Source organism: Poecilia mexicana, unplaced genomic scaffold (genome assembly GCF_051168715.1).
Source record: "Poecilia mexicana isolate PSO_F unplaced genomic scaffold, ASM5116871v1 scaffold_11, whole genome shotgun sequence".
NCBI lineage: Eukaryota > Metazoa > Chordata > Actinopteri > Cyprinodontiformes > Poeciliidae > Poecilia > Poecilia mexicana.
The window spans coordinates 1,309,447-1,318,719 of NW_028263380.1; the positions used below are offsets into that span (position 1 = coordinate 1,309,447).

A 9,273-nucleotide genomic window follows, 5' to 3' on the forward strand; every position below is an offset into this window, starting at 1 on the left:
AATAAATAAATAAAAAAATGGCTTAATGAAAAAGGGAAATTGAAAAGTGGTTAAATGAAAAATAGATTAATGAAAAATGGGTAAATGGATAAATGACAAATAGATAAATGAAAAAGAGAAATTGGGAAATTGATAATATGAAAAATAAATTAAAAATTGGTTTAATGAAAAAGCTAAATTATTTATTTAACAATTTTTTTATTTATTTCACTCATTTTCTTCATTTTTTGATTTATTTTACTCTTTTTATTTATTTCACCCATTTATTTATTTATTTAATTTTGGCCGAAATGGCTCTCCATAGTCATTAACCTCGACAAAATTGTCTTCGTTATGACAACTTGTCATTAACCTAGACAAAATTGTCTTTGCTATGACAGCTTGTCATTAACCTAGAAATCATGATCTGACATAAATTTGTCATAATACTATTCATAATGATTTAATTATTACACTAGTAAAAGATTTAACAAAACACTGATTAATATTTCCACTCCCTGAAATAAAGAAAAACAAGTAGGACAAGCAATAGATTTCATTAAGCTTTATTACACTGTCAAATGATTTAATAACAGACTCATTAACAATTTCTTTTTACATCAACTAAAGTGGAACAAATAGCACCAGTTATGAATATATCATTAAGTGTTATTACAGTGTTTTTAAATAAAGTGAAACAAGTAACAACAGTTATGAATATATCATTAAGTGTCATTACAGTGTCATTAATAACTTTTACCTCAAGTAAAGTGAAACAAGTAGCAACAGTTATGAAGATGTCATTAAGTGTCATTAATATTATCTCTTACCTCAAGTAAAGTGAAACAAGTAGCAACAGTTATGAAGATGTCATTAAGTATCATTACAGTGTCATTAATATCTCTTACCTCAAGTAAAGTGAAACTAGTAGCAACAATTATAAAGATGTAATTTAGTGTTATTGCAGTGTCAAATGCAATGCTAACAGAGTCATTGATATTAAGTCTTACCTCAAGTGAAGTGAAACACACTGGAGAACTTATAACTACCATCATAGCTGTAGAACAAACCCTTTGCTTTGCACATTGGAATAAAACAAGATAACTTGTTCTAAGATAACAGAGGGTTTAACATCTGGTCAGTATATTGTTACTCTGAAATACTGATTGAAAAACTAAAATAGAATTACTTATTCTTTAACTTAAGAAACTAGGTTCTTTCAACAGTAACATTTTTTGCTTTGATTATGTCAGCCATCTCCTTCGTTATAGCCTTCCTGTAATGCTCTGAAAACAGGAGATCTTCTTGTTTTCATTTCCCCGAAGCAGCTCTTTGAAGGTGCCCAGAAATGCTCAGAAATTACAGGTGTTCTTGCAATAGTTAATCATGGTGAAAGCCTTTTCATGAATTCAAACTTGGTGAATCTCTTCTGGAGATTCTCATAGTCGGTGATGACTCAATTCATTGTGGTCACTTAAAAAAAAGAACAAAAACAAAAAACAATGTCATTTATTTAAATACCATTTATTTAAATACCATTCCAAAAATGTCCCTTGCTGCACACTGTTAGAATGATAGACTGGCAGACAAATGTCTAGTTAACATGACTGGTTGTCATAAAGTGCAATACTAGAGATGTGCCGATCAGGTTTTTTCCTGCCGATACCGATCACCCTTGAGGGCCGATCACCGATACCGATACTGATCACATAATTTTTTAATTTTTTAATCATAAACAGTACTGGTTACATTATGTGGAAAAAGGAACCATGAATTCACCTTAATTTAGACAAAAACTTGTTTTTAATAACTTTTTCCAAAAAGAAAACAAAACAAAACACGCATTGTGCAAATTGTACTGCTATTGATAATACTATCTTTAACAGACTGATAACATATGAAGGCTCTGAAGAGGCTATATAACGCAAAGAGCCAAAATAAAACCTCTCACTATTGCCAAAAAAATTAAAGTATAAAACATTCAAAGGCAAATACAGGTTCCATTACAATAAACAATCCAGAGTTACTGAATGAAAACTTCCTGATAGCATGGCGGCTAGCTGATTACTGCTAGTTCTGATTGGCTGTTTCTGACTAAGCGGAGTAATTATGCAGTACTGGGAGGAGATCGATTATTTTTTCAGAGATTATCTGTCTTATGTTAGGACAACTAAAGTTTTAATACATATGTAAAATTTATTTTTTTAGGTTGGATGCTTTAGCTTTAAGCAGAGGTTCGGTGTGAGAGTCACCACCAGGTGGAGCAGAAGCGGCGCTCCGTCTGTAAAATATTACTACCTGTAGCGTGTAGCAGCGGTTCAACAGCGAGAGCAGAACCAGCGTCTTACACCTCAGCTCGAAGACTTAAATAATTTTGCGGGTTATTTGTTTAGATTTCTGACCGTCATGCTAATCCGGGTGAGTGTTTGTAGCCCATTTTATTAAGGATGCATCAATGCATCCTTCGGCGGACTTGAGGCAGCAAGATATCCCACAATGCAATGCGCCACCAGCAGCGGTAAATAGAGAAGGTCAGTACAGAAATGTATTGCATTTTTACCACCATTAATTGCCACGAAAACTCATTTAAATTTGTTTTTAGGCGAGAAAGTAGACCTTATAGCTTCATATATCCACTCAGTTCATCCAGAATATTCATACTTTAATATTTGCTCCGGAGTTTTTCGGAGTAGCATAGCTCCGCTAACAGACCGGAGGAGCTGCCAGTTTAACGGGCGGTTGGAACGTGTTTTCCCCGCTAACCGCAGCCTGATTTCAGCAAATCATTGTCGTTTTCCGCTGCTTGTTATCTGCTCGTAGCGGCTGAAAGTGAGATATAAAGTGTATATGATCGGTAGCTGACCGAGGTAAAGCTAGCCGGCTCTGACTCCAGCCGGCCCAGCACACAATATACAAGTGCGCGGTCGCTCAAGACATTATGGTACACCAATTTACGTGCTGCTTTCACAATAAAAGCGCACATCCGGTCCATGTTTGAGCTACTCAAATCCAGCCGCAGCATTTGCAAACAGAAAATAATATATGCAGAGAAACTAATACAAAATAAAAACTAATATCTCTCTCTGTATATATATATATATATATATATATGTATAAAGAAAGTTGCAACTAGAGCTGATGTGTAATTTCAAAATAAAACACTATCAAAAAAGTATTTTTTATACTTTCTCCTTAGGTTGCCGTGGCCATTGCTGAGAAACTCTCTGTTTCCAAAGACTCCTACCACTTCTGGGTTACAGAGGGACACCTCTAGAACAGAACCAGAAAGTGGCAACCATATCTGATGTGTAATTTCAAAATAAAACTATCAAAAAAGCCTTTTTTATCTTTTTACCCTAAGTTGCCGTGCCCATTGCTGAGAAACTTTCTGTTTCCAAAGACTCCTACCACTTCTGGGTTACAGAGGGACACCTCTAGAAAAGAACCAGAAAGTGGCAACCAGATCTGATGTGTAATTTCAAAATAAAAGACCATTAAAGTAGTACTTTAGATCTGTTGCACATAAGTTGCCATAGCCATTGCTGAGAAACTCTGTTTGCAAAGACTGCTACCACTTCTGGGTGACAGAGGGACAGCTCTAGAAAAGAACCAGAAAGTGGCAACCAGATCTGATGTGTAATTTCAAAATAAAACACTATCAAAAAAGCCTTTTTTATCTTTTTCAAATAAGTTGCCGTGCCCATTGCTGAGAAACTCTCTGTTTCCAAAGACTCCTACCACTTCTGGATGACAGAGGGACACCTCTAGAACAGAACCAGAAAGTGGCAACCAGATCTGATGTGTAATTTCAAAATGAAACACTATCAAAAAAGCCTTTTTTATCTTTTTCAAATAAGTTGCCGTGCCCATTGCTGAGAAACTCTCTGTTTCCAAAGACTCCTGCCACTTCTGGGTGACAGAGGGACACCTCTAGAACAAGAAACTCTCTTTTTTCAATTGTGACATCCCAAATTTATGATTTAGTTTAATTCCCTTAAAAGCATCTCTCATATTTCTGTAACTATAATTAGTTAACACCAGTTACACACTTTGATTCTAAAATTCAATGATAATGACACATTATTTGACAATATTTTATTGCTCTGTTTGTACAGAAAATTCACATTGAAAAAGCACACCCAAATATCGGTCAGCCGATCAACAAAGTAGACTAGTTATCTTGGAGACCCTCCACCACTTTCAGCTATCAGTCTGGACAAGAAAATATATTTGGATTAAAGAAATCTAATACAAAGCAAAGTCATACAACAACATGGACAAGTACTAAGATGAGTAAATTTCTTCTTCAGACATTTCTATGAATTAAAAACAAAGTAAAGAATTCTATTCAGCTGAATAATAATTTCTATAAATCTGTTGTCATTTGCATTTTATTTACATACATAGGTGTTTTTAAATTTCACATATTTTTTTGTAAAAAAAAATAAAATTAAGAAACGACTTACCACACAACTGACAATTCCAGTCTTCACGCATTTTTTGAAGTTCATCTTCTGTGAATCCCATGCACTCCTCATGGAACCACCTTTCGCAGGTGTCACATTGAATCTGAAAAATAAAAAAAAAGTATGCAATTGTACAAAAACAAATGAAATATTCTGTCTCTTTAGATCAATATTCTACTAAAGCTATGTGTAAACCATATTTTTTGTTGAAACGCATATTGAGAACTCAACACTGTACACGGCAATTGAACCAACTTCATCATAGTAAAAATTAATTTTAAGATTTTATTTAAATTTTCATCTATGTATTTAACCATGTTTTTCAAATTTTAAGGGTTCAATAATTACACAAATTCAGTTCACATAATTGTGACAAAAATAAATTCTAATAAACACCTTTTATGTAAAAAAAAAAAACAAACACATACATTTCACTGATTTATTTAAAAAATGTTAATTTCATCATATTCTGTAAATTTACATCTTGGAAAAGTCATAATGGTTTGGTAAGGTTTGGTAACCTCAAAAATATTGAGAATGAGCGCTACAAATATCTGACCTGTTTTATAAAATACAGAAAGTGAACCTCTAAACGTTACAGCGCTGACAGAGAGTATATTTTTTCCTAAATGTGGCTAACGCTGCTGCTAGCTGGTTTACTCATGATCGGAGGCTGGTTGGAGAATGGTAAATTGACAATGACTAATAACGGTTATCTAACACGTAAAGACTGTTTTATAAAATACAGAAAGTGAACCTCTAAACGTTACAGCGCTGACAGAGTATATTGTAACGCTCTTATTAAATGCGCAGGTCTGACTGCAAGGTTTAGTGTTAACCACTTTGTAAAATCAGAAATAGGTACGGCATGGAGTCATGATTGGGTGGATAATTGATGCAACTGATGCAAAGAGCTTTGTTTATATTGCTATTTATTGCAGTGGAAATAATAATGATAATAATAATGACAATAATAATAATAATAATACTAACAGCAAAAACTAAACAAAAATAGATTGTTCAAAAGAAACAAGGAGGGGGAAAAAAAAACAAACCAACAAAGAAATAATCAATAATACTTCAAAACCAAATGTAGTTCAAAAGTCCAAGAGCAACGGGAGAATTGTTCTTTTCCTTTAGATACTCCCTTAGAGTTTATTTTGTTTCCTGTATGGAAAGTGTTGTTTGGTTTTCCTGTGTGAAAAGTGTCGTTTGGTTTTCCTGTGTGGAGAGTGTCTTTCTTTTTCCTACCACCAGGTGGTGTGTGGGTAGCTCGCCATCCTCCGTCATCAAGCGAGTCGATGAAGGGGGAGAAAAAAAAACCTGACCTAAAAGGCCAGAAAACATACATTAAGTTCATATATAAATGTTATATTAATATAAGCTAAATGGGAAAAAAAAACAAATACATACTGCTATGTATTGACAACCACTTCATATTTTATAAAAATAAGAAAAAAGTTCTTTTAAAAGAAAAGTGCACTTCATAATTCAAGTTCAAAATTTCTCAAAGTAATTAGCAGTCGCTACAAACAGCTAATAATAAATCAAATCAATCAACTTTAAGAATGTGATTGATCAAAGTAGCTACAAACAAAATCATATTAGGTACCAGACTTCATTGATGCACCAGCATGAAATACAACAATAAACAAAGAAATCATGAAAAATAATCAAATCTAAAGTTGAAAGAGAAGCCTTTAAATATTAAAGGTGTGGCCTTTAATTCGGCTTCAACAATGTGACTTTTTATTAAGTAAATAATTAGTAAGTGGACTGAACTCATGCAGGCAACTGATTGTCGAGTTGGTAGCTAATGCTAACTGGCGGCGCACAGCGGAAATAACGCCCCATTAGGGCTGCTGTAAACGAATATTTTATTAATCGAGTAATCTATCGATTATTCTTACGATTAATCGAGTAATCGGATAAAAAAAAATTCTAAAATGAAATATTGGTAAATCTGGCATAATACCGGTGTTACGATCAGATATCAATATCAGTCCAATTTTTCATATTTGAGCATCCCTAACAGTTGCTTTATTGTAGTTTAGAAAACTAACCTGTAACAATAATAGCTCACTTTCTAAGTTAACCAGAAGAAAAGTTATAGAAAAATCTGAAATTATATTGAATTTAATAACAAAGAGGCAGGCTCACAAATATGCTTATAAAAATGTCTACAATGCAGCTTTTAGTTTATGTATTCATCTTCAGGGAGTTTAATAGATTAATTAAACTCACCTTGCCACCTAACCTGTCACGCTTTGGGTTTGAAAATACGGGAAATGCCGTCTGGAGTGGGAGGAGAGGGCGAATGAACGAACATGGGGTGGAGGGGAGGAAATAGACCAGCGGACTGACGAACCGTTAGACCGGGGGACGAACACGGGGGGAAGCAATACGGGATATTTACCACACCTTCACTGGTCACACTCAGAAACTCATCTACCAGCCATGTACGATGCGCTCCGCCACCCGTTTCTTCAGACCGGGATATGAAATTTATTGTGCGGTTCGTCGGTAAAGCTACATTTACACGGTAAGCATCAGCTACTCAGCCGCCCGCCCTGTTCAGTCTACCCGCTCACCTCAGCGCTCTTCCCGCCGTTCGCTTTCAACCAGCAGCCCCGGAGGAGAAATGCTGCCGTACTCCAGGCATTCCCCCAGTCATTTTAAGGATGCTTATTGGTTCCCCAAAAACGATAAAAAGTCGGGCATTATCATCATAAAATCCCCTCGGGCCAAACTTGAAGATTGGACTTTATGCCGCTGAGACTTAGCTTTTGTCAACAACTCAGAGGCGGAAGTGAGAGCTCCGCGCAACGCAAATGAAGTCCCGGCCGGAACACGGTGCGCTAACTAATAAAACATACATTAACGAAGCTTCGAGGCAGGTAAATTTTCCTCGAGGAATTTTAGTAATCGAGGTACTCGAATCATTCGAGGAATCGTTTCAGCCCTACGCCCCATCATATATGGATGAATATTTACTCACCGTCGAGTAACGGATTGTCTGAGGAAGTGGATGTTACTTGTTCTCATCAGAAGGTAAACCAGGCATCAACAAAGCCCAACCTGGTGAGTATTGCAGCGGATATATTAGCGGCGCTAGTATTGCTGATACAACGTCAAGTTCAGATGGTACTTAACTCACCGCAGATCCTCGAGTTTTAGGGATGAATTTGTTCAGCGATGAGTCGAGTTGGAGATTTGAGATTGTTTTATTAACAACCGACGCCACAACCAACAGTGAGCAGCAGCACAGTGGAAACCCGGAAATACACATGAGGGTCCCAGCTGTTAAAGGGACGGCTTAAAGGGAAGGTGGTTGGGGCGTGGCGGTCACGTGGGTTACAATATTTTTTCCTAAATGTGGCTAAAGCTGCTGCTAGGTGGTTAGAACCATGCCAAGAAAGTGTTGAGTGTAAATGTAAATAGTTTTGGATGGATAATAAATAAAGAAATAAAGGAAATAGGATTAAATCAATGTTTAATTAGCCCGGTGGTGGATTTTTCATGTAATCCGCCTTGGATACAAAAAGAGATGAAAGTTGATTTAACATTGTTGGAAGAAGGAAAACAAACGGTAGAAGGAGAGGTGGAAGGATACATAAGAAGGGTATATGGAGAATACTTACAAATATACACAGATGCATCAAAAATGATAAATGATAGAGTAGGAATAGCATTTATAATTCCAGATTTAAACATTATGGAAAATAAAAGGTTAACGGATAGTTTGAATGTATACACAGGAGAGTTAATGGCCATTTCAATGGCGTTAAAATGGAGTGAAAAATTAAGCGAAAAGAAAGTGTTAATTTGTTCTGACTCAAGTAGTGCATTAATAAGTATTATGGAACAAGAGTCGGAAGCAAGACAAGACATTCTGATAGATATAAATAAATCAATACATAAAATGGGAAAAAATGGATCTACTGTTAAATTTATTTGGATTCCGGCTCATACCGGAATAGTTGGAAATGAATTAGCAGATACATTTGCAAAGAGTGCGAGTAAGAGAAATGAAATTGAATTGGAAGTTAAGTATAGTAAAAATGAGATAAGGAGTATAAGTAAAATATATTACAAAAAGAAGTGGCAGGAACAGTGGGAGGGTGAAAAGAAAGCAAGGTTTTATTATAATATTCAAAAAAAAGTGGGGGAGTGTAGAAAAGAAAATAGGAATAAACGAGAGGAAGATATTATATCTAGGTTAAGATTTGGACATGTAGGGTTAAATAGCACTTTGAAAATAATAAATAAACATAGTACGGGGTTATGTAATTTTTGTGGAAAGATGGAAACAGTTATACATATTTTTATGGAATGTAATAAATATAATCTAGAAAGAGAGGAATTAGTAGAAGAGTTAAATAGGAATAAAGTTAAATTAAATATTAGAGATCTGCTACAAAAATCATCTGGAGATGTGGTTTTTAATTCCGTGTTTAGGTTTCTTAGAAAAACAGGTCTAATAGGGAGACTATAGGGATTAGACATCTGGTTCATACTCCAGTCCAGAAGGTGGCGGTAATGCACCTGAAAGTTGTTTGCCAACCGCCATAAAACAAAAAGAAGAAGAAGAAGAAGAAGCTAGGTGGTTTACTCACCGATCGGAGGCTGTTTATTTTATACACAGTTAGAGAATGGTGATTTTACAATGATTAACAGCTATCTAACAGTTAAATGCTGTTATTATTAAACTTACCTTTTATTATATCCTTAAGATTATGAGAATGCGGGAATTTTTCAGCTTGGTTCCCAAGGCAAAATCACACCGGAAGTAAAGATACCCAGGTTTGAGTTATGGCGGCCATTGTCT

General features: G+C 35.3%; 1 long non-coding RNA gene across 1 annotated transcript; it reads right to left on the minus strand.

The window, feature by feature from the left end:
- Positions 1 to 5,138: 5,138 nt before the first annotated feature.
- Positions 5,139 to 7,820, minus strand: LOC148156347 (uncharacterized). The gene is made up of 3 exons (XR_015764597.1): positions 7,603 to 7,820; positions 7,444 to 7,523; positions 5,139 to 5,773 (listed from the first exon to the last, which is right to left on the minus strand). It is a non-coding gene; the product is annotated as an uncharacterized LOC148156347 (long non-coding RNA).
- Positions 7,821 to 9,273: the final 1,453 nt, after the last annotated feature.